The sequence below is a fragment of the Halichoerus grypus genome, chromosome 7 (genome assembly GCF_964656455.1).
Source record: "Halichoerus grypus chromosome 7, mHalGry1.hap1.1, whole genome shotgun sequence".
NCBI classification, from domain to species: Eukaryota; Metazoa; Chordata; class Mammalia; order Carnivora; family Phocidae; genus Halichoerus; species Halichoerus grypus.
Window position 1 is genome coordinate 135,004,784 of NC_135718.1, and position 26,988 is coordinate 135,031,771.

At 38.6% G+C, this 26,988-nt stretch overlaps 1 protein-coding gene and 1 pseudogene across 2 annotated transcripts in view; both read right to left on the minus strand.

Moving 5' to 3' along the window:
• Positions 1 to 26,988, minus strand: part of LOC144382509 (uncharacterized) — a 55,455-nt gene that overhangs the window by 25,584 nt on the left and 2,883 nt on the right. The window lies entirely within an intron of this gene.
• Positions 9,643 to 14,680, minus strand: LOC118530572 (small ribosomal subunit protein uS5 pseudogene; annotated as a pseudogene).

Here is a 26,988-nt window from a genome sequence, read left to right on the forward strand (position 1 = left end):
CCTATACCACATTCTATTTTGAGTTTCCCTTATGTACTTCATGTCTTTATTAACCGTTCTTGGGACATTCAAAAAGCATCTTGTTAAGTTCACAACCTACATCAAATCTAAGTTTACAATTTGGCACAACTTGTCTTAGAATTTAGTTATGTTTGAATAAGGAATGGCATTTTTGGAAGCCCTCAAAAAGCAGGAAGGGAAATGGAAGACTTTTTAAAGGGTCATGAAACTCTGTGTACATAAATACTTTTCACAGACTAGCCTTTATAGGCTGTATGGATTAGGAAGAGATGGAGTAATTATTTTCCGTGAAACAAAGACTTAATCCTCATGGGGAGAAATTCTTGACTAAAAGCAACTGATACCTTGCCAAATTCAATCTACTGAAAATATATCCATTAACTATTCTGCTGAACCCACTTTATCTGGTCCTACCATCCATTAAAGCTGACTCACAATGAGACCTAAGGCTCCCAATGTAGAGGTCACTATGTTAAAAATTGAAGTAAAAATGCATAGATATTATTGCTCTTCATGGCTAAAGTGTTGTTATTGACAATAGCTTTATTCCAAGACCTAACTGTGTCTCAGTTGTAATTAGTGATTGAGTAGATCTTTGACATACCTCTAAAGCAGCGTGCTAGGGTGATGGATGTTAAGTAAATTTAATGTGGTAATCATTTCACAATATATGCGTATATCAAATCATTATGTTGTATGCCTTAAAATTATACAATGTTATATGGCAATTATATCTCAATAAAACTAGGGGGGGATAAAGCAGCATGCTCAGTGGTGGTAGCAGTAGTGATGATTATTTTAACGTAATTTATAATCTCCAGGAGAACACTTATTAAAAAACAATAGTATTCATTACTCTGATAGCCAGCCTCCATAAGGGGCCCCAACAAGCTCTGCTTCTTGGTATTCATAGGCTGGTATAGTCTCCCACATTGCATAAAACAGACATTGGTAACTAATAGGATGCTGCAGAAATGACAGTGTAACCTCCAAGCTAGGTCATAAAAGACATTAAGACTTCCATCTTGCTTTCCTTGATCCCTCAATTTGGAGGAAGCTAGCTGTTGTGCCATGAAGACACTCAAGAAATCCTACAGAGAAATTCACATGACAAGAAACTAAGGCCTCCTGCCAACAGCCATGCAAATCAGCCATCTTGGAAATCAGATCTTTAGGTCACATGAAGCTGTCATATGACTGCAGCCCCAACCTCCATCTAAACTGCTACCTCACAAGAAACCTCAAGCCAGAATCACTCAGCTAAGCCACTCCTGACACAAGGAAACCATGAGATAACTGCTTGCTTAGGATGGATCCACCACTTAGGTTTGGGGCTAATTTGTTATACAGCAGTAGAAAACTAATACAGTTACCAACACAAAGATGATTGATGAAGGTAGAAATACAGTATTTGACCAATGAGTAAATGCTCCAGTCAGAATATTGTTGGTGGTAGAGAGCCTCATGCCTTCTCTTTCCTGATTACTGGTATCATCTATTTTTTAGCACTCTGTAACAAAGTTCCTGAGTTTCTGCCCTAAATCTATAAAGATAAGTAGCAAATTGAGTTGTGGGGAAAATGTTAAAGTGTCGCTAGTGTTAAGTGTTAATTAAAAAAAAAAAAAACAGATACAGGATCAAGATTGAATTGTTCTTAGTCCAATTGGTGTGAAAACCTTTCAAAATATAACGTATTTGCAAAGAACATGAATTAAAAATGAATATTCTATTTGTACTTGAAAAGACATTTGATCCTTTATCTTAATTTTACCAGGTGAAGCCAATGCTGGACTCTGCTTTCATTTTATCCCATATAGCCTGATGAATAAAAAGCAATTACATGTTCCATGGACAAGAATTCTTTATCCTAAAGGGATTATATTTATTAATTTTCTTTACTGATGGTGTAATTGGACATTTCTAGGTTTCAGAAAAGTCTAAGAATCGTGTCTCCGAAAACCCTTAGGCCTGAAGTCCAACTAAATGCTCATTAGTCCTCTCCCCTTTAATTTGTTATTTCTAACCCCAAACCTTATCAGTGTCTGTGGCCCAGTCTTCCAGATGCCAAGTCTTTCTTTTCCTAGACTCTACACCAGGAAAAATGTGGCAAAATAAATAAGCAGTTGAAGATTCAGGGCCTAGGAACATCTGATGAGGTTTCCCTCGTGTTGACATTCCCCCAGGATTTTGTTCTGAGACTTCGATTCTTCTCTTTCACATAGCTTTTTGTTGGTGTCTCTGGTTCCATCCTGATCTCTCTTTATACTCCACCCTAATGGTTCTTCAACTTTTCAGGGTAAAATTTCATAAAACCTCAGGATCACTGTCCCCAGAAAAATGCACATAGAAGTTAATTTTTTTAAGAGAGAGTCAACCAAGAAACAGACCCTTAACTATAGAGAACAAATTGGTGGTTACCAGAGGGGAGGTGGGTAGAGGGATGGGTAAAATAGGTGATGGGGATTAAGGAGTACACTTATAATGATGAGCACTGAGTAATGAATAGAATTCCTGAACCACTGTATTGTACACCTGCAACTAATATAACACTGTATGTTAACTATAGTGAAATTAAAAAAATAATACTTAAATAAAAAATTTTAAGTTAATTTTTTCATACAAATTGTGAAACTTCAAGACTCACTGAAGCCCATATGTGTGCTCTCTGGCTAAAAGCTTCAACAATATATATTTTCCTTAGATGAGCTTAACCAGTGTCATAGCTTCAATCATCATTATAGCCTATATTTCCAGCCCAGGCACCTCTCCTAAGTCCTACAACTCTATCTCCAACAACCCACTGGACACTTTAACTTAGAGGCCCCATCCTCACTTCAAATTCCCAAATCTCCTCCTCTTTTCTTCTCTATTCAATGAATAGGATGACCACCCATTCAACTGCCCATACCAGAAAACTAAGAGTCATCCCTGACTTTCTCTTTTCTTCATTCTTTGCATACAACCTATTACTAGCTGGTTCTTAAAATCCAGCCCTTCTTAAAATTTCAACTTTCCCAGTTCATAGAAACAGCCTTCTAACTGCGCTACCTGCCTTCAGACTTAATACCTGCTAATCAGTCTGAATCCTAAACTATCACTTTAAAACCAAATATATTCATGTCTCCCCTTCCCCCCCAAAATAACCTTTAATGTATCTATATTTGTTTTCAGATAAAGTTAAAAATCCCAGAGTGACTTTTTATGACCTCCCCCATATGCTTTCATAGTAATACTATTGCCTTAACATGTAATGTGTTGTTTCTTTGTCCTACTACAACGTAAGTTACTCTCAAAATTAACTTTTTTTATTTTAAATTAAAAAAAATGCAATCAAGAATAAAAAGAATAATAGACCCCCTCTTTCTGCACTACTCCCACTACAGAAGTGCACATTTAGAATACATAGAGATTGCACTTTTTCATATGTATATATATCTTCTGTGTCATGGATGGCATCTGTACATTGCAGGCACTGAATAATTATTTTTTAATAAATGGGTTAAGTCATGTAGCATTATGGGATGAAGGCATTCTGAATCAGATGGAAGATGTGCATTCACTCTATGCCCCTGCTATACAAAGCGTGGTCTACTAATCAGAGCCTGAGCATCGCCAGGAAGTGACGACATTGAGAAACGCAGAATGTCAGCCCTAGTTCAGACTAGAGATTCACAAGATCCCAAGCCTACCAGAAAGCACACTGAAGCCTGAGCAGCTGCCCTGACTTACCCACAGCCCTTCTACCTAAAAGACACCAATAGAAGCCATCTCCTAGTGACATGGCAGATATAGTAAAAGAACATCTAAATATCAAAAATCATGTTGATCAGATTAGTGTATCCTAGTAGGTACTAAATACAATGTTTTTGGTTTCTGTGCTGAGTCAAAACACCACATTCTCTGATAACTGTATTTCAATTTGGGGATTTTCAGTGAAAGCTGGCCTTGGCCATCACAAAAGACTATGTGGATCTCGTGGAAAGCAGAGCCACTTAAATCAGAGACTGTCAACTTTTGTCTTCATCAAGGAAAGTGGTTTCTTTCCATAAAACAATTGGAAGTTAACTATTAAATCATCAACACATTCGGTAGGGCACACTTCAGAGCAAGGCAACTGTTAATATATGTGTTTTCTAATACACAGGCAGCAAGGCAAAATGGAAAACATGGCAATCAAGTTTGTTTTTGATTCCGTCACTGTACTAACTGAGGTGATTTTTCCAGCCCTCCTAAATGTCCTCCCCTGTAAAATGGGAATAAGACTCTCTACTTCATAAGGTTATTGTGAGGATTAACATGATATCTATACCGCCTGGCACAGAAGAGCCACTTGATAACAACGGTAGCTGCTCGTAAAAACGATTATTTTATTTAATGTTCTCAGAATCTGCACTAGCTGCTTCAAAATATGTGTCTAACCTCAGAGAACAGATCGATCTAATAAAACACAGAAGTTTAACCTGGGCGCCAACACTGTAAAGATTTTGACACCCACATCCTCTCCCCTCAATTCCCTGCCCGTTTCCTTGGTCTGTTTACTACACGCTATAAACATTTCTATGGTGATAGCACTTCGTTGTTATTGTACTTCTTTGTAGCATATCTTTCCCCTCTCTCTCTATACAGCCCACTCTCTAAAGTCAGCGGCTTAACACTTTTTCCCTGGAGAAACCTCCACATCCTACATAATTCCTTACACATACTGAGTAGCCAATAAATGATTGAGGAATAAGTTAATGAATAAACATCAGACCCTCCAGAAACTTTCTTTGCCAATAATCAATAACTCCCTATTGCTTTGTCTTTGGTAGAAAATCATTACCAAATTCTCAGCTTTTCTCCTGTGAGAACCTTTTTGGAAAGTCTCTACCTTCTTCATCTACTCTCCCCATCCCCGTTTCCCAACCCCCTACACACTTAGGTCTACCCCCCTTTTTTTTAAAATTGAGGTATGATTGACATTCAACATTATATTAGTTTCAGGTATAAGACATAATGATTCAATATCTGTATATATTGTGAAATGATCACCACAGTAAATGTAATTAACATCTGTCACCATACATATAGATTTTTTTCTTATGATGAGAACTTTTAAGATTTATTCTCTTATCAACTTTCAAATATGTAATACAGTATTAACTATAGTTGCCATGCTGTATATTACATCCTGATGACTTATTTATTTTAGTTTTTATTTATTTATTTTTAAGTAATCTCTATACCCAACATGGGGATCAAACTCATGACCCAGACAGAGATAAGAGTCACAAGCTTTTCCAACTGAGCCAGTCAGGTGCCTCATGACTTATTTATTTTATAACTGCAAGTTTGTAACTTTAGACTCCCTTCACCCATTTCACAATCCCACCCCTGACCTCTGGTAATTACCAACCTGCTCTCTGTATCTATGAGCTTGATGTTTCTTTTGTTTGGTTTTGTTTTGTTTAGATTCCACATATAAGTGAGATCATATGATATTTGTCTTTCTCTATCTGACTTATTTCACTTAGCATAATGCCTTCATGGTCCATCCATGTTGTTGCAAATGGCAATATTTCATTTCTTTATGGTGGAAAAATATTCCATTGTAAATATATACCATATTTTCTTTATCCATTTATCTGTTGATGGACACTTAGGTTGTTTCCATATCTTGGCTACTGTAAATAATGCTGCAATGAACATTTTCTGCAATGCAGAATCTGCATCTGCAATGCAGATACATTTTCAAGGTAATGTTTTTGTTTTCTTCAGATAAATATGCTGAATCACATGGCAGCTCATTTTTTAGTTTTTTTGAGGAACATCCATACTGATTTCCATAGTCACTGCACCAGTTCACATTCCCCCAACAGTGCACAAGTGTTCTCTTTTCTCCACATCCTTGCCAACACTTGTAATTTCTTGTCCCCCCCTTTTTTTTTAAGATTTCACTTATTTATTTGAGAGAGAGAAAGTGACAGAGGGAGCATGATCAGAAGGAGGAGCAAAGGGAGAGGGAGAAGCAGACTCCCCGCTGAGCAGGGAGCCCTACACAGGACTCAAGGGATCATGACCTGAACCCAAGGCAGCTGCTTAACCAACTGAGCCACCCAGGAGTCCCTCTTGTCCTTTTGATGATAGCTATTCTAACAGGTATGAAGTGCTATCTCATTGTGGTTTTGACTTGCATTTCCTTGATGATTAGTGTTGTTGAGCCTCTTTTCATACACATTGGCCATCTGTATGTCTTCTTTGGAAAAAAGTCTATTCAGATCCTCTGCTCATGTTTTAATTGGATTTTTTGTTTGCTTTTTGTTTTTGTTTGTTTGTTTGCTATTGAGTTGTATAAGTTCTTTATACATTCTGGATATTAACCCCATATCAGATATATGATTTACAAATATTTTCTTCCATTCAGGAGGTTACCTTTTTATTTTGTTGATGGCTTCCCTTGCTCCTCAGAAGCTTTTTAGTTTGATGTAGTCCTGTTTGTTTATTTTTGCTTATGTTGCCTTTGCTTTTGGTGTCAAATTCAAAAAATCATCAAGACAAATGTCAAAGAGTTTACCACCTATGTCTCCTTCTAGGTGTTTTACGGTTTTGGTTTTATATTCAAGTCTTTAATCCATTTTGAGTTAATTTTTGTGTATGCTGTAAGATAGTGATCCAGTTTCATTCTTTTGCATGTTGCTGTCCAATTTTCCCAACACCATTTATTGAAGAGACTATCCTTTCCCCATTGTATATTCTTAGTCATAAATTAATTAACATTGGGGTACCTGGGTGGCTCAGTCAGTTAAGCGTCCAACTCTTGATTTCAGCCCAGGTCATGATCTCAGGGTGGTGGGATTGAGCCCCACTTCGGGCTCCACACTTGGCATGGAGCCTACCTAAGATGCTCTCTCTCCTCCCTTTGCCCCTACCCAACTCCCTGCATGTGCTCTCTCTCTCAAAAAAAAAAAAAAAAGATAAATTAACTACCATTATGTATGTGAGTTTATTTCTGGGCTGCCTATTCTGTTCCATTGACCTATGTGTCTGTTTTTATTCTAATACTATACTGTTTTAATTCTTATAGTTTTGTAATATAGTTTGAAATCAGGGAGTGTGAAGCCTCCAGCTTTGTTCTTCTTTCTCAAGATTACTTTGTCTATTCAGGGTCTTTTGTGGTTCCATATTATTTTAAAATTGTTCTGGTTCTATGAAAAATGCCATTGAAATTTTGATAGGGATGGCATTGAATTTATAGATTGCTTTGGGTAGTGTGAACACTTAAATAATATATATATATATTTTAAAGATTTTATTTATTTGAGAGAGTAAGAGAGAGAAAGAGAGAGAAAGCAGGGGCATGGGGGAGGGGCAGAGGAAGAGGGAGAAGCAGACTCCCTGCTAAGAAGGGAGCCCAATGTGGGGCTCGATCCCAGGATCCTGGGAAGGCAGATGTTTAACCGACTGAGCCACCCATGTGCCTCGAACAGTTCAATAATATTAATTCTTCCAATCAATGAGTATGTAATATCTTTCCATTTATTTGTGTCTTCAATTTCTTTCACCCATGTCTTATAGATTTTAGTGTACAGGTCTTTCATCTCCTTGGTTAAATTTATTTCTAGGTATTTTATTCTTTTTGATGCAATTATAAATGAAACTGTTTTCTTAATTTTCTTTCTGATAGTTTATTATTAGTGTATAGAAATGCCATAGATTTCTATATATTGATTTTGTATCCTATAACTTTACTGAATTCATTTATTAGTTCTAAAGGGTTTTTGGTGGGGTCTATATAGCATCATGTCTGCAAATAGAGATAGTTTTACTTCCTTTCCGATTTGGATGTGTTTTATTTCTTTTTTTGCCTAATTGCTCTGGCTAGATCTTCCAATACTATGTTGAATAAAAGTGGTGAGAGGAGATATCCTGTCTTATTCTTGATGTAGAGAATCTTCTTCACCTTCTCACTATTGAGTATGATGTTAGTTGTGGGCTTGTCATATTTGGCCTTTATTATGTTGAGGTATGTTCCCTCTATACTTACTCTGTTGAAAGCTTTTATCACAAAAGGACATTGAATTTTGTAAACTTTTTCTGCATCTACTGAGATGATCATATGACTTTTATCTTTCATTTTGTTAATGCAGTGTATCAGGTTGATTGATTTGCTGATGTTGAACCATCCTTGCAACCTGGAATAAATCCTATTTGATCATGGTATCTGACCCTTTTAATGTATTTTTTTTAAGATTTTATTTATGTATTTATGTATTTATTTATTTGAGAGAGAGAGCACACAGTCACGCATGCATGCAAGGACAGTAGGGGTGGAGAAGGAGGGAGACGGACAAGCAGACTCTGCGCTGAGCATGGAGCTCAATGTGGGGCTCAATCTCATGACCCTGAGATCACAACCTCAGCCGAAATCAAGAATTGGTTGCTTAACCAACTGAGCGACCCAGGCACCCCACTCTTTTAATGTATTTTTGAATTTGGTTTGATAACATTCTGTTGAGGATTTTTGCATCTATGTTCATCATGGATATTGGCCTGTAATTGTCTTTTCTTGTGGTGTCCTTGTCTGGCATTGGAATCAGGATAAAGCTGGCCTTGTAAAAAGAGTTTTTAAGTATCCCTTCTTTTACTTTTTGAGAGAGTTTAAGAAGTCCTGGTATTAATTATTCTTTGAATGTTTGGTAGAATTCACCATTGAAGCAGTCTGGTCCTGGACTTTTGTTTGTAGGGAGTTTTTAACTACTGATTCAATCTTCTTACTAATAATGGGTCTTGTCAGATTTTCTATTTCTTCATGATTCAGTATTAGAAGGTTGCATGTTTCTAGGAATTTACCCATTTCTTCTAGGTTGTCAAATTTGCTGGCATATAATTCTTCACAGTAGTTACTTATTTTTTTTTTTTTTAAAGATTTTATTTATTTATTTGAGAGAGAGAGAATGAGAGACAGAGAGCATGAGAGGGAGGAGGGTCAGAGGGAGAAGCAGACTCCCTGCCGAGCAGGGAGCCCGATGCGGGACTCGATCCTGGGACTCCAGGATCATGACCTGAGCCGAAGGCAGTTGCTTAACCAACTGAGCCACCCAGGCGCCCCTACACAGTAGTTACTTATGATCCTTTCTATTTTTGTTGTATTAGTTTTAACATCTCTTCTTTAATTTCTGATTTTATTTATTTATTTATTTTTATTTTTTAAAGATTTTATTTATTTATTTGAGAGAGAGAAGGAGAGAGAGAGAGAGAGCACATGAGAGGGGGGAGGGTCAGAGGGAGAAGCAGACTCCCTGCTGAGCAGGGAGCCCGATGCGGGACTCGATCCTGGGACTCCAGGATCATGACCTGAGCTGAAGGCAGTTGCTTAACCAACTGAGCCACCCAGGCGCCCACTGATTTTATTTATTTGAACCCTCTTTTTTTCTTGATGAGTCAGGCTATAGGTCTGTCAATTTTGTTTAACTTTTCAAAGAACTGGCTCTTTGTTTTATTGGCTTTTTCATTGCTTTTTTTAGTCTCTATTTCATTTATTTCTGCTTTGATCTTTATTATTTCCTTCCTTCTACTAACATGGGGCTTTGTTCGTCTTTTTCTAGTTTCCCTTTAAAAAAAAACAAACAGACTTACTTCATTTTATTTTTCTTGTATAAAAACTATTTGGTGGCCACAGATAACTGCCTGGGTTCTCTGCACAGAGACTGGTGTGGGTCTTTAGACATGGTCAGTGAATTCTTGATAGGGAGACTTGGTGAGCACAGGTCTTTCCAGAGTTCAGGGGTGAGAATGCTGTAGGTCTTGGGTATGGCATTAAAGGTGGCCTTGGTGAAGTCACCAAGTGGTGGTACAGCCCCTGGCCAAGGTGTAGCAGTCATTGATTCTGGCCGTCTCAGGCACAGTGGCCTAGATAATGACAGTGCCTGAGGGGTGGGGGGGCGGGGAACAGGGCACCAGCAGCACAGAGCCACAGCGGCAGGTCTCCTTGCAAGCAATGGTATGGGGCTTGCTGATCTCGTTCTCCCAGTATCCTTACTGCATAGGATGATGCAGAGTGTCGTCAGATGTTGGCACCATGGATGGCAATGGCTACCTCCTGAGAGCACTTTACCCCCAGAACAACATGTCCATTGTAAACCCTGATCATGACAAATGCCTTGATCCTGGTCCACTGGCCAGCACAGGTCTGCTTTTACACAGGTGTAATCTTCAAAACCTGTGGAGTTATTCTTTTTTTTTTTTTTTTAAGATTTTATTTATTTATTTGACAGAGAGAGAGAGACAGCGAGAGAGGGAACACAAGCAGGGGGGAGTGGGAGAGGGAGAAGCAGGCTTCCCGCCGAGCAGGGAGCCCGATGTGGGGCTTGATCCCAGGACCCTGGGACCATCACCTGAGCAGAAGGCAGATGCTTAATAACTGAGCCACCCAGGTGCCCCCTGTGGAGTTATTCTTAGAAAATGTATTGTAAACCCTAAGAAGTGATCGTGGAAGCAGCTGGAATGTCAGCAGCGTTCCTGTTCTTGGGCCATTGAACGCAATAGCCTGGTAGGAGCAGGATCCCACCATCTCCTGGGTTAGTCTTAGAGAAAGTATAGTGTAAGCCCTAAGGGGTGACTGGAAGCAGCTGAAACATCAGCAGCGTTCCTGTTCTCAGGCTGTTGAACACAATGGCCTGGAAGGAACAGGATCCTATCATCTCCTGTGGCAGGGCATAGATAAGGAGCTATGAAAGAAAGTAACCGTTGGGTGATTGCTAGCACGAACATCACCTTCCTCCCTTATCCCATAACCCCCTCCTTGCATGTCCATGCACAGGGGAGGGTGCAGGCCTGCTTTCCAGCTTCAAGATAACTGCCATCTCTTTCTATTCCTTCCCCATACTTTGATACATCTGTCCTTGCTTTGCTGATAGAAAACTAAATAAAAGCTATGTGCAGAATTCAGCTGCAACTACTCTCCCTTGTAGAGGCAGCCCTGCACGACCCCTCAGATTGGTGTCTGAGAGCATTACTTCTGTGCATGACAACAAAAACCTCATCCTAGAGGGACACCCCAGGAAAAAGTCAATGATCTCAAATTCCTTGATGGGCAGGGAGAAGAGATAAATCTCCTCCACAGTCTTGATCTTCCTGTCCTCGACCAGGCAGCCCAGTTTGGTGATGGGGATCCATTCCTTGTCCTCAGCCTTGACTCTGAGAGCACTGTGGCCTCAGCCCTCGCTCCAAATGCTACTGCTGAAGCCTCTAGAAGCCACCACAGCCTCCCACCAGGGCCCCCTAGAGACTCTGGGACCCCCCTACAGCACTAGCATCATCCACCATTTGCCATTTTCTCAGTTTTCCTTCCCTCCGTCTCTATTGCTCTTTCCTTCCTAAGGAGTCTTAACTCTTCAACTGCAACAGGGGAGGTGAGGTTGTCTTCTGCTTAGGTATATCATTCAGTACACTCTAGTCAGAAATAAAGCTAATAGAAGAAAATCTCTATATAAGGATCTTTTTACCTAGTTTGCCCACTATGGGCACCTGATTCTTACCTGTAAGAGACATGAAATCCACCCAATTCACTTAGTCTTTCATTAAATAAAGCAGAGATTTGGGGAATTTCAGTGCTCTGTTTTCATTTTCTTTCTCTCTCCCCCCACTGCTGTCCCCACCCCATTTGCCTATTCAACTGATCCTGAAATGGGTTTAATTACTTATTTAATAGCTTTCATGATATTTGTGCTTAAAAACTCACAAGGGGGGAAGAAAAGAAGGTTATTATAAACATTAGGAATACAAAATCTAAACAGAGTAAACCAGAATTTTGCCTCATGGGTGGTTTTATTGCTCCTGAGGCAGGTGAAGAAAATATGGGCTCACAGAGGTTTCTCACTCATTGCTAAGAAATCCCTGTAGGCCCTCAGAGAAGACCACCTCTCCTTGAACTTCACTGAATGCTATTTTCAGTCTATTTTTTTTTAATTCCTGTGCTTTAATCTACCTATTTTCAAGCTGAATCTAATAAACTGTTGGTAGTTGAAATAAGAGGCAGTCCTTAAGTCAATCTTAATTCCCCAGAGATGTAAAAAAAAAAAAATTAAGTCAGGATCAGATGGAATTTAGTTCTTACTTTTTACAGTCACAAGAAACAAATGAGCCACTCCTGAGATAGTTTTAGATCAGATTTAGAACACCAAAGACCTTTTATATTTCCAAGCATTTTGCTTAGTTACTTCTCTGGGCAAAATTTCAGGATCCTGTAGCATATTTAAAACTCCCATGACACCAATTTCATTTTCTTTTGGTTACTTAATAGACTTTAAAAAAAAAAATGTGATGCCAATTCTTACTTGGCAGAATCTACATATCATTCCCAGCCAATTCTTCATTTTCACATATTCTTGGGATTAGAGGAAAATTGTCAGATTTAGCAAGTAAAAATGCAGAATGCCCAGTTAAATTAGAATTTCAGGTAAATAACAAATAATGTTTTGGTATAAGTATGTTCCATGCAATATTTGGGTCATACTTATACTGAAAAATCATTCAGGTGACTTGAAACAACAGAAATCTTTCTCATAGTTCTGAAGGACAGAAGTCTGAATCAAGTCGATAGCAGAGCCACAATCACTGTGAAGGCTCTAGGAGAGAATGCTTCCTTGCCTCTTCCAGCTTCTGGTGGTTCAGGCGTTCCTTGGCTTATGGCTGCATAACTCCAACCTCTACCTCTCTTTCCACATCACATTCTCTAGTTTTTCAGATCTCTCTCTACCTTTACCAGGACATCAGTCATTGGATTTAGGGCTCATCCAGTTAATCTACGATGATCTCATCTCAAGATCCTTAACTACATCTGCAAAGACCCTTTTTCAAATAAAGTAGCATTAACAGGATCCAGGTATTAAGACATAACTTCTGAAGGCTCACCATTCAACCTGCCACAGAGGGGAATAGCTAAAACTCTAAACACCCCATCTGAGGTTGATAAATTCATGGCTCAGATGTAATATGCAATACACCCAAGTCAGAAATGAAACTAATGAAGGTAAATCTGTATAAGGCTCTGTTTACCTGATTTTTCCATCATGGACACCAGGTTTTTATTTGTAAGAAGCATATGAAATCCACCAATTCATTTAGTCACTCCTTCAATGGACCATTTTTTGTTAAGCTCTTTTTATGTGTCAGTGTCCAAGAATCAAAGGTAAATCAAACAATCTTAAGGAATACTTTCTAATGAGGAGGTAATGGACCAATCAATAAGCAAACAAATAGGATTGTTATATAATTTAATAAGTGCTATGAAGGAAATAAACAACGTGGCTGATAAAGAGTAACTGGAAACAAGACATGCTGCTTAGAAAGAGCAGTCAGCAAAGGTTCTCAGAAGAGAAGACATTTGTGCTGAGTGTCAAGAGATGAGGGTAAGCCAGCCACACAAAGATCCCCACAAAAAATTTCTTGGACAAGGAATATGGGTTTAAAGGTCTGAGGTTGGGAAGGGATCACTGTGCTCTAGAAACAGGTAAATGCCAGAGTGGCCAGAACATAATGACCAGGCAAAAACATAGTACAAGAATGGGGCTGGATAGAGCCTGGTCATTGCTGGGTCTTTTTTTTTTTTTTAAGATTTATTTATTTATTTATTAGAGTACACGCATGAGTGCGGGGGAGGTACAGAAGGAGAGAGAGAATCCAAAGCAGACTCCCTGCCGAGCGGGGAGCCCCATGTGGTATTCAATCCCAGGACTCATAGATCATGACCTGAGCTGAAATCAAGAGTCGGACGTCTAACTGACTGAGCCACCCAGGTGCCTCATTGCTGGGTCTTACAGCTCATGGTGGGAAGTTTGGACTTTATAGAAATGAGAAGACACCAAGGGCTTAAAAAGAAGAATGATGAGATTTGGTTTACATATTTAAAATTCAGTGAGTACTATGTGAGAAATGACTTAGCGAGGCCAGAGTGGAAGCAAGCAGACCAGTTAGGTTATTATAGTAGGCCAGGCAAGGGATGTAGAATATTGTTGGGCATATGGAAAATAATGGAAATCATTTGGAAGTCAAACTATCAGAACTCACTTATAGATTACATCTTGGTGGTAGAAGACAGAAGAGAAAAGATGACACCACCAATTATAGGGCATAAATTTTCCCAGTTAGAAAGTACATCACCCAGCTTTTCTTGTAGTTCATTGTGACCATGTAAGTTCTAGACAAAAGGATGTGAATGGAAGAGATATGAGCAATCTCTGGGTCACATCTGCAAAAAGAGAAGCTCGACTTTCATTTCCTCTTTCACTCTTCTAGATGGCTGGGAAACAGGACACGTAAAGGAGCTGCCTTAGATCTAGAGAAAAAAGTCACATGATGATGGCAAAGCTGTCCCACCATCCAGCATTCTTGGGTGGTCTTATTGATGAAGTCATGCTATCTGCCCTGGACTGCCTGCCTACTTTATTCTCTGGTATGTGAGAGAGAAGTTAAGATTCTACCTCGCTTAAACCCCCACACTTTAGAGGTTTGGTTACAGTAGCCCTGCTTATATCCTAATACTCTCCACAACGGCTGCAAGAATCCCAAACTCTCTTTCTAACCTGAATGTTCTGTACATGTGTTCTTGCCTCCTCCCAAGACATGGGTTCTGTTCTCTGTGATAATGAGGGCTGGAGCATAGGGCATCATTTAAACCCATGTTGTTGGAAAGAATTCCTTCCTCCATAGAGTCCAAAGTGAAAAGGATTTCATGTTGCAGTGTCATGATAGGTCTTGTACAATGCATTAAATATCACCTCAGGTACAGAAAATTATGGGTGTTAACTGTTCATATATTTCATACTAAATATTGTGTTGATTATACAGGGGCTTAACGTTCAAGTTAAGATTTATCAATTAAGGGTAGATATTTAACATCTGCCTAGGAATTTTGTTAAGAGTCTGAATCTCAGAACTTACAACATGAACTATAAAAAATTAACACTTAGTGAAAAAATATATAAATTGTATTTTTTTGCACTTGTATACCGCATTGATTTTTTCTTTATTCCTGGCTTAAAGTCTAACATGAAATGAATCCTTTTGGTTAACTTTAGTTGTATTCAGAGTATATACAATTTATAGTTACTCTTCTATGTCTAGGATTTTATTTTATTGAAAGTAAGTAAATTAGGGGCGTTTGGGTGGCTCAGTCAGTTAAGCGTCCGACTTGGTTTCAGCTCAGGTCATGATTTCAGGGTCATGGGATGCAGTCCCATGTCGGATGCCCCCCCTTAGTAGGGAGTCGGCTTCTCTCCCTCTCTCTCTGCCCCTCCCCCTGCTCTCTCTCTCTAAAGTAAATAAATAAATCTTTAAAAAAAAGAAGAAAGTAAGTAAATTAAATATACACACAACTCTACTTCATCCCTGCTGTTAGGAAGGAGAACCATAAGAATAAGAATTATCCCTTTGAATACAAGGGAAATCACAACATTTAAGGTACATTCAGGGGCTTTTTAAATCTGTATTTTGGGGCGCCTGGGTGGCTCAGTTGGTTAAGCGACTGCCTTCGGCTCAGGTCATGATCCTGGAGTCCCTGGATCGAGTCCCGCATCGGGCTCCCTGCTCGGCAGGGAGTCTGCTTCTCCCTCTGACCCTCCCCCCTCTCATGTACTCGCTCTCTCTCATTCTCTCTCTCTCAAATAAATAAATAAAATCTTTAAAAAAATAAATAAATAAATAAATAAATAAATCTGTATTTTGGTTTTGGTTTACATTAAACTATACATAATGTTCTCTTGAATACTTGTAATTATTAAATATAATAAAATTCATAAACATAATTAAGAGGTTTTAATTTAATTATGCCAGCATCAGACCGAAAATGAACCCTTAAGTATCTTTTTCAAGGAAAATGTTCCTTGAAGGAAAGTATCATGTTTAATTAATATTTGTTAAATATTACCACATATTTAAACTTCACAGTTGAAAAGGGCCCCTGTATTTTTCATCAAATCTTTACAATAATCCGAACTATTATCATTCATCTTTTGTAAGATAAAAGCTTAATGAAGTTACATGGATTGCCCAAGTTTACCCATCTAGCAAATAGAAAAGCCTGGCCCTATTCCAAGATCTTCTAATTCCAAGTTCAGTGCTCTTAAGACTCAACACCCTGACTGGGGTCTAGAAAGACCCAGTACCTTGCCACTGTAGATAATTTTTCATAAATTAAAGTAGGTAATGCTATGCAATTACTGACTATATTTTCTATTTGTCAAGACCTTCTTAAATTATATACTAAGGAATTAAAATATATATAAATAACAAGAATAAAAATATAAATTGTATATTAAGGACTTATGTATAAATAGCAAAATAACCATATATTCTTTGAATAATATCAATCTTTATCTAACCCCTACTTTGGCCACTCAAAACTATCCTACCACCATGATCCTGAGACTTATGAAGCTCATAGACAAATACTTCCTTTCTTCCCATCTCTCTATACTACTTCTCCCATTAAACATCCTTCCTGTCTTCATTAAGTCAATTAATTCCTTTGGCTCCTTCCAGTTCTCTCAGACCAATCATCCCATCTGTCTTCTTTCACCTTTCTACCCAGCCCGGGTCTCACTGTGTCATTTTCATAGTACATAGTTCATTTACTGCCATACTGGTTGTCTTTGATCTCTTGACCCTCAGGAGTTCTCTGTGTGCTGATTCCCATGGCTCAATGATTCTGATCCAACGTCCAGAGGACCAATGTTATTGTAAAAAGTTACAAAGCTGTGACAATTTATTCGCCGTGAGTTTGTAGTATCCAATCTTAGTTGGGGTCTTCATAGTCTTTTTGTTTGGCTTATTTGAGAAACAACAAGCATTTGTTAAGTATTTTCATGATGCCAACTGTCGTGCTATGATTTTAGGACACAAAATGAATAAGATAAACTCCCTGTTCTGGAAGAATTCATAGTTTCATGGACCCACCTAAAAATTCTTTGAAAACTTTTCTACTTTCAAGTCTCATCCTCACTTCATGACATATCTTAGTCCCCAGTGTACCAAAATTATTGCCATTACTAACCTGAGCATCTTCAAAACCCTTCCATTTCATTCTGAATCTATGTATTGGTCAGGGTTCTTCAGAGAAACAGAACCAGTCAGATGTATATACATTGTTAGAGGAAGTTATTGAGAGGACATGACTACCGGTTGACCCTCGAGCTGGACCTGAGCAATCAGAGGCTCCTTATCTATACCCCTCATTCTTGGAGTGTACCTTCCACTCACTATTCCTGCACTAGGAGCCACTTCAAGGATGCAGCCTTGAGAGAGTAATGTGTTATTGAGACCATCTGGACTCAATACATGACTGAACCTGATAAGCCTTCTGTATAAATTCTTAAGTTTCTGGCAGGCAGGTGAGATCTACTTGTTTTATGGCCTCACAAGACAAGCCTTATATTTAAGTCCCCTTACCTAATAAAACTGCCAACCTGGAGTGGTCTCTTTCTTAGGTCTCTCCTTATACAGGGGCTAGTTTCAGATTTCATCCAGGGGACTCCTGAGATTGCAAACCAACATATATAAAGAAAAAGAGATTTATTTTAAGGAATTAGTTCACACAATTGTGGAACTGGGAAATTCAATAGGGTGGAGACTGGGGGAAGAGTTGATGTTGCAGCCCAAGTCCAAAAGCCATCTGTAGGCAGAATTCCTTTTTTCTCAAGAGCCTCAGACTTTGCACTCAGGACCTGCAACTGATTGGATGAGGCCCACTCACTTTTTGGAAAATAATGTTTTACCCAGAGTCTGCTAATTTAAATGTCAATCTCATCTGAAAGAATATCTTCACAGCAAAACCTAGACTGGTGTTTGACCAAACAATTGTGTATCATAGTCTAACCAAGTTGACACATAAAATTAACCATCACATTCTGTATCTTCATAATTTTTCTCACCTCATTTTAATCTCTCAAGAGGTATTCTGCTTTTGTGCAATTCCTAACCCCTCCACATGAGCTCTTGATCTTTCTCCTTCTATTTTCCTCCAAGAGTTTTTAACAATTATTCCTGCTCTTTTCTATCATCAATCTCTCCATCTTCACTGGCTCTTCTTCTAGGTAAACATGCTCAAATCTACTCTAGCTTTAAAGAAACTTTCCTCATTCTAATCCATTCTTTGGTCTCCTTAACTTCAAGATCAAATTTCTTGCAAAATTAGTCAATCTGTGTTTGTTGCTTTTACTTATCACTCATTCAGTCCTCCTTACTCGAAGCTCTCTGGCTTCCATTCCCATGACTTTTGGAATCTGCTACCTCTTCCCATTTGGCTGCTCTCAAGCTATTCTTATAGAAATGCAATTCTAAGTCCTGATTCTCCACCCCTAGACTTGTCTCCAGGTCTCACCACAAGGTCAATCAAGGGACTTGTGGCATAGAAGGGGAAAGATAGGAAAAGGATAAATGACTCAGAACTTGAAAGCCAACAAAGCTTGATAATATTGCACTAAATAGCATCAGTTTTACCAAATAATACTTGTTTTCAGGAAGAGAAGCAATCTTTCAGTCACTGAGTTAATCTTTCAAAGAGATTACAGAATATAAATTTTGTAGAATTACTTACAAATTGTAGCTATGACAAGTTGAGTATCTCTGCATATGAGGTATTTCCAAAGCATAATTATAGATGATTGATTACCAGCTGAGCATCTGTATCCGATAATGGAGAAGGTTGATTCAGACTAACAGGAATCTACCCAGAAAATACCTTCGCTCAGCATAATACCCTCCAGTTCCATCCACATCGTTGCAAATGGCAAGATTTCATTCCTTTTGATGGCTGCATAATATTCCATTGTATATATATACCACCTCTTCTTTATCCATTCATCTGTCGATGGACATCTTGGCTCTTTCCACACTTTGGCTATCGTGGACATTGCTGCTATAAACATCGGGGTGCACGTACACCTTCAGATCCCTACATTTGTATCTTTGGGGTAAATACCCAGTAGTGCAATTGCTGGATCGTATGGTAGCTCTATTTTCAACTTTTTGAGGAACCTCCATACTGTTTTCCAGAGTGGCTGCACCAGCTTGCATTCCCACCAACAGTGTAGGAGGGTTCCCCTTTCTCCGCATCCCCACCAACATCTGTTGTTTCCTGACTTGTTAATTTTAGCCATTCTGACTGGTGTGAGGTGGTATCTCATTGAGGTTTTGATTTGGATTTCCCTGATGCCAAGCAATGTTGAGCACTTTTTCATGTGTCTATTGGCCATTTGGATGTCTTCTTTGGAAAAATGTCTGTTCATGTCTTCTGCCCATTTCTTGATTGGATCATTTGTTCTTTGGGTGTTGAGTTTAATAAGTTCTTTATAGATTTTGGATACTAGCCCTGGAGCGTATTATGCTGAGTGAAATAAGTCAATCAGAGAAAGACATGTATCATATGACCTCACTGATATGAGGAATTCTTAATCTCAGGAAACAAACTGAGGGTTGCTAGAGTGGTGGGGGTGGGAAGGATGGGGTGGCTGGGTGATAGACATTGGGGAGGGTATGTGTTATGGTGAGCACTGTGAATTGTGTAAGACTGTTGAATCATAGACCTGTACCTCTGAAACAAATAATATATGTTAAAAAAAAAAAATAGCAGGAAGGGAAAAATGAAGGGGGGTAAATCGGAGAGGGAGACGAACCATGAGAGACTATGGACTCTGAGAAACAAACTGAGAGTTCTAGAGGGGGGGTGGGTGGTGAGATGGGTTAGCCTGGTGATGGGTATTAAAGAGGGCACATATTGAATGGAGCACTGGGTGTTATACGCAAACAATGAATCATGGAACACTACATCAAAAACTAATGATGTAATGTATGGTGATTAACATAACATAATTTAAAAAAAAGTGTAAAAAAAGAAAATACCTTACTTCGAAATATTCTTGGGGCCCCTGACTGGCTCAGTCAGTGGAGCATGCGACTCTTGATCTCGGCGCTGTGAGTTTGAGCCCCATGTTGGGTATAGAGATGACTTAAAAATAAAATCTTAAAAAAAAAAAAAAGAAATATTCCCAATTAATGTACTGTCATCCTGACTGTAACAGATATACATGAACAAGAGTATCAAAGAGGATAAGCATATTACCTTTGAAATCTGTATAAATAGGAAAACACAAAAAGAAAACAGCTCTTGCTTTTCCTAGAAGACATGAAATCACCAATGCTAAGGAAAAGGCCCGCTTGCATAGGAAGATTGAAGAATTGCTGAAATTCCCAGAGATGCAGTTAATGTTTCTCTCAGTTTAGAAGTGAATAAGGTAATCAGAATGAGAAAAAGCTCATCCTCAGGTTGTTCTAGAAAAGGGAACTATTAGATGAGATTACCTGATAGTGGGAAAGAAGCGTCCCTTAAGCTAACAGACATCCAAATTAGTTTCAGGAGTAAGGCAAAGGGCTATTTATGAATGCTTCCGCAAAATGAAACCATCTTACTCAACCCATTCTGTTTCAGGGGATGTGGCTTGAAATAGCTAGATCTTTGCAAATGAATAATTTATGAAAGCTCCCGTAGCCTTTGAATAACATAATTTAAACTGAAGTTATTCCTGAATAAAAGGTAAAAGAGGAACTCACTTCAAATTCCTCTAATTTCACCATGGATTATCACATAGTTTTGATTTAAGATAATCTAATAACCATTTTAGTTTATTGCACCAGTCTCGATAAATCCTTGCTTATGCAGCAGCCAAAGTACTGCAACGAAGTTAGAATTCATAGGAGCTTAGCTTGAACAAACTAATAATCTAAGCCATGTCCTGGTTTAAGTCCATTTATAAAATGAATTTTATCATACATTGGTGCATTTTTTTATTTTATTTTTAAAAGATTTTTATTTATTTATTTTGAGAGAGAGAGCACGTGCAAGTGGGGGGAGGGGCAGAGGCAGAGGGAGAATCTCAAGCAGACTCTATGCTGAGTGCAGAGCCTGATGAGGAGCTCAATCCCACAACCATGAGATCATGACCTGAGCCGAAACCAAGAGTCGGACTCTCAACCAACTGAGCCACCCAGGCGCCTGGTGCATTTTCTCAAAACACATTCTGATTCTAGATTAAAAAAAAAAAAAAAAAGACAAGTACAAACAAGAATTAACCTGACAAATCATGCAAAAAACCAATAGACTATCGTCTTTATTTATTGTGTCAAAAAGAACCTGTTTGAGTTTATGTTCTAGGGGCGCCTGGGTGGCTCCATCAGTTAAGTGTCTGCCTTCAGCTCAGGTCATGATCCCAGGGTCCTGGAATCGAGCCCTGTGTCAGGCTCCCTGCTCAGCGGGGAGTCTGCTTCTCCCTCTCCCTCTGCCGCTCCCCCTGCTTGTGCTCACGTGCACTCTCTCTCTCTCAAGTAAATAACTAAAATCTTAAAAAAAAAGTTTATGTTCTAATTAATTATACTAGAGTTACATAAATACAACATTATTGTTGATTTCAAATTTTCTATTAATAGGCCTATGTCTTAGAAATGAATGAAACAGAGCTAGACTAAAGTAGCCTTTCTACCCTCTGATAAAAAAAAAAATCATGCCCAAAATAACGCAGTTATCAGTCAGCTGGTTAACACTTCCATGGTCCCCTTGCTAAATGCATTTAAATATCTCATTCTTAACACCTCACACACCTCACATGGGTTTAAGCATTTTTTTTTTTTTTGCATCAGTGCTATTTGTACCCCTTGATCATACCTACTATACATAAAATACTATATAAAAATTAAATTCGTATACATGTATATTTACCTTCCTATTTAAATACCTTGAAGTACAGATTATTTTATTCATTGCTTTCTCCCTAGTACATAGTACATTGTAGACTCAAAATCTTTTGTGAATTGAAGAGCTCTTCCTATATTTGGAGGAGGATAGGGAAGGAATGGTGAAGGAAATGAGCACTGGCATAAAGTTCTTGAGAAAGGCAGAGGTAGCCAATGTATATGTGAATAATAAAAAAATCATTTCTAGACCTCTACTTGCCGTTTATTAGTGGGTTTTTGTCTTTGTACTGTTTTCACTTTTTTTTTATCATGTGTTTCTCCCATATTAAGGTTATTAATGCTGGGTTTCTTTTTTTTTTTAATTGGTTTTTCCCCCCAGCTTTATTTAGGTATAAATGAGAAATAAAATTATATATGTTGAAGGTGTACAACTTGATGTTTTAGTGTATGTATAAATTGTGAAATGGCCACAATAAACTATCAGCAAAAGCTAGTACTCCAAAACCTAATGCATGGTGTGTATATATATGTATACAGACATACGCCATTTTCTTTATCCCTTTATCTGTTGACAGACATTTAGGTTGTTTCCACATCTTCGTTATTGTGAATAATGCTGCAATGAACACGGGAGTGCAGCTATCACTTCAAGATCCTGATTTCATTCCCTTTGAATATATATTCAGAAGAAGAGGTTTCCCTCAGGGATCCCAAATAAACACAAACAGTGGCTCCTAGGATCCCCCATGAAACTTTCAAAAATAGTATGGTACTGGCATAAAAACAGACATATAGACCAATAGAACAGAATGAGAAAACCAAAAATAAATTCAACCATTTATGGTCAACTAAACTTTGATAAGGCTGCCAAGAGCAAACAGTAGGGAAAGGACGTTGCCTTCAATCAATGGTGTTGGGAAAACTGGATAGCACATGCAGAAGAATGAAATTGGACCCTTCCTTATACATACACAAAAATGAACTCAAAATGAATTAAAAACCGAAATGTAAAAACCAAACCAAACAAAAAAAACCTTAAATATAAAGCCCTAAACCATAAAACTATTAGAAGAAAATAGAGAAAAACCTTCTTGACATTGGTGGTGGCAATGATTTTTTGGATGTGACACCAAAAGCAGGGACAACAAAAGCAAAAACAGACAAGTACGATTATACCAAACCAAATGCTTCTACTCCGCAAAAGAAACAATTGATAGAGTGAAAAAGCAACCTACGGAATGGGAGAAAATATTTGCACACCATATATCTGGTAAGGGTTTAATATCAAAATACATAGGGAACTCAAACAACTCGGTAAGAGAAAAACAACCTGATTAAAAAATGAGCAAAAGATCCAAATAGACTTTTCTCAAAAGAAGACATACAAATGACCAACAGACACATGAAAAGATATTCAACATCACTTATCAGGGAAATGCAAATCAAAACCACAATGTGATATCACCTCACACCTGTCAGAGTCACTTTTATTAAAAAGACAAAAGTTAGAAAGTATTGGCAAGGATGTGGAAAACAGAGCACCTCCATACACCATTGATGAGAGCATAAACTGGTATAGTTACTACGGAAAACAATATGAAGATTCCTCAAAAAATTAAAAATAGGACAATTCCATGTTAGTACTGGGTTTAAGACTAGACATCCATTTATCCCTCAAAACTTCTAAACTCAGATCAACCTTCCCCTCACTGCTGGGAATGCCACCAGGCTTTGTCCCAGTCCCACTCTATCTGACTGGGCCACCTCCCTGTGCACAGCTCCATGTCAATGTTGATTAACGATGTACAATTCATAACTTGTAACCAACTTCATTTAGCAGAGGTTTCCCTCAGGGATCCCAAATAAACACAAACAGTGGCTCCTAGGATCCCCCATGAAACTTTCTTCTCTTCATTATTCTGATTTTTTTAGTAAAAGGCCAACCTGAGAGAATAGGAAATCCATCCTGGGAAAGGAGAACAAAGCCCATTGTGAAGCTAGGCTTTCTGTCCAGGTCTTTGCTATAAACCTCTATTCAAACCTCTTGCAAACTTGGGACTCTTACCTTTCTCGGTTGTAGGTTAAGAACTACAAAGATGAGGCCCTTACAATGGAGGGAAGAAAAGCCTGGACAGGCCTCCATTCTACTAGAATTCAGACATAGAAGCTCTTAAGTGAAAGAATCTGGAAATTAAAACCTTGGCCTATTATACACCCTATGAATGTAATCTCACCAACCCACACTGCCTCTCTAAGGGCTTGATTTAGTCGGCTTTCCACTTCCACACCTTCTAATTGTGGAATTTCTTTCATTTTAATTCTCCTCAGGGCCAAACTCTGATTAAACTAACACATACTGTTTCTAGGATTTTGAAACTGAGCTTCCTCGGAAAGGTGCTACTTAGAGAGTAAACCAGTCAGCCCTCTCCCGTTTTCCCTGCCCGAAATAGATAGGGCAGTACCCCAGCAGGCAATAACTGACCGGGGCTTGCATTTTCTCTCCCGTGTGAAGAAACAAGACAAAAATCCTCTGGCAGCTGCAGGCCGGATATCAATTTACCCCTAGCTCAGCACATTCCAAGTTAATGTACTTAGCTTTTTAGAGATGAGTACAATGTTAACATATTATTTACATCTCAAAGATAACCTTCCTTTCGAAAACTTAATTGAAACTTTCACTTTGTTAAAGGGAAAGCACTGGGGCGCCTGGGTGGCTCGGTCGTTAAGTGTCTGCCTTGGCTCGGGTTGTGATCCCAGGATCCTGGGATCAAGCCCCGCGTCTGGCTCCCTGCTCAGTGGGAAGCCTGCTTCTCCCTCTCCCACTCCCCCTGCTTGTGTTCCCTCTCTCGCTGTGTCTCTCTCTGTCAAATTAAGTAAAATCTTAAATAAATAAATAAATAAATAAATAAATAAATAAATAAAAATAAAGGAAAAGCACTGATTGCTGCTCAAGGAGGATTTACACAAAGAATCCGTTTCCAGTTGACACGGAATGTCTCAGAGAAATGGCAGCTGGTGGGGAAGGCACAGTAATATGGAGACTTGCACGTTCATACTAATAACAGAGCCCACTCACACTGGCACTTGACTTCTTCCCTCGGCACTTGAACACACGGGCTTCTCCCTACCTCTGCCTTTCTCCCAATAGCTTAGAGCTCACAAAACCATTTATCTTTTGCTTCCTACCTTATCGCTGTGTCAGTTGGTAATTTTAACAAGTCTGAAACGTTTCCATAGCTAAGGAAAGAGAGGGAAGGACATTTTAGCTATCTTTTTAACTCTTATGAAGATGTATCTCTGCACGTTCATCTGCATATGCACTCACTGTGTTTTACTGAGCACCTGCACACCACAGGTCAGGCACTGTCTGAGGTCCCGGGATATAATACGGAAGAAGAAAGGCAAAGTCCTTCTTCTCTGCTCTCGTGGAGTTTCTGTTCCAGAAGGAAAGTTCACAATCACTTTCTATAGTTTAAGTTCTATGAAGAAAATAAATTAGGGAATGTGATGGAGCATGACTGGGGACCACTTTTGTAGACTGGAGTTGATATCTGAATGACAACAGGAGCTAGAAATGGAAAGATTGGGAGCAAAACATACACAGAGGGTACGGCAAGTTCAACAGGCCCCAAGTTTAGGAGTGACCAGGGCCTAGTTGATGAGCAGAAGAGCGTCATTGTGGCTGGAGGTTAGTGAGAAGCGTCCAACAGGGTCAGGTGGGAGAGGAGGCAGAACTCATAGGAGTCCTCAAAACACAGTGAAGAGTTCAGATTTTATTCTAATGGTAGAGGGAAGGCATCCTAAAGTGGTTCAGGATTTTTTAAACAGCACTTCTGCTGCTGTGTGGAGAACAGATGATAGAGGGCAAGAATGGAAGCAGAGAAACCATTTATTTACAGGAGATTACAGATGTCCACACGAGAGACAGTGGTAGCTTGTCCAAGTGACAAATGGAAAGGTGAAGAAAAGTAGACAGATCTGAAAAATTTTTTTGGAGGTATAGCTGTCTGAACTTACGATAGATTATACATAGAGAGGGAAAGGAAAAAAAGAAATCAAGTAGCCATTTACTTGAGATGATTAAAACATGGATTTGACTTAGAACAGATTTGGTTTGAGAAATTAGGAGGTATATTGTGGACAATGTTAAATGTGGGATTCCTGTCAGACAGTCAAGTGGAAGAGGTAAGAAAGCAGTTGGACATTCAGGTGTGGAGCTCCAAACACTGGTTAGAATTTTCTGCAAAGTCAAGATAGGGTACTATTTCACTGTGGAAGGTATCTGCCTCGGGTGATTCACTCATCCATTTATTCAACCAACATTTAACATCTGCTGTGTGCCTGACACTCTCTAGGTTTATAAGATGAATATTCCCTCTCATAAAAATTACCATCTCGTGGGAGGACACAAACAATAAACAAACAAATACACAAGAATATACCAGAGAATGATGAATGTCATAATAAAAATAAATCTCGATAGTAACACACATGATGATGATTTTATCAGCATGTTCCTTTTATATGAATATACCTTAATTGTTGGCATATATATTTGTGGGGGGGTGTGGAAGAAAGATTAATGTATTGGCAATAAAAGAATCAGCAATCAAAAAAAAAAAAAAAAGAATCAGCAATCCGTTCTGTTATCTGGCATGGGCTTTCAGGTGAACTACAGATGCTCAAAATCCAGAAAGAACTTAAAAATGTATTTACAAGTAGAAGAGGTAAAAAGAAAAAAGACATTTGGTAACAATCTAAATTCAGCCTAACAAGATTATCAGAGTTCTTTTTCAAGTAAGGCTTTATGGCTTTCCATCTCTTCAGCTCTTTTTATGCTTCCAGACGAAGAAACTAAAACAATAAAACATTTTTATCTGCTTCTATAACCTGATTCTATGTGAAAATACCCAGAGGGTATTTCCATTCTTTTTTGCCTTAAAATTCACTGATATTGTTTCTCTCTAGTTTACTTCTCTTGATCCTTGATGTTCAGTTTCCTTCTCCATGACTAGTGGTATCAAGTTATCTCTATCCCTGAGAGAAGGGACAAAGGTCAACACTAAAATAGTCATTTCTGTGAGTGAGAGAAGTCATAAAAGGTCTCAAACCAACCATCGCAGCTGTTTTTCCAAAGTCAAAGAAGAAAGTGAGAGGAAAACTAATAATATGGAAGCTGATACAAATCTGTTCCTAACATTTTATCTACCTCAGGAAGAACTATGTAGCTAGGTATTGGAATTTTGG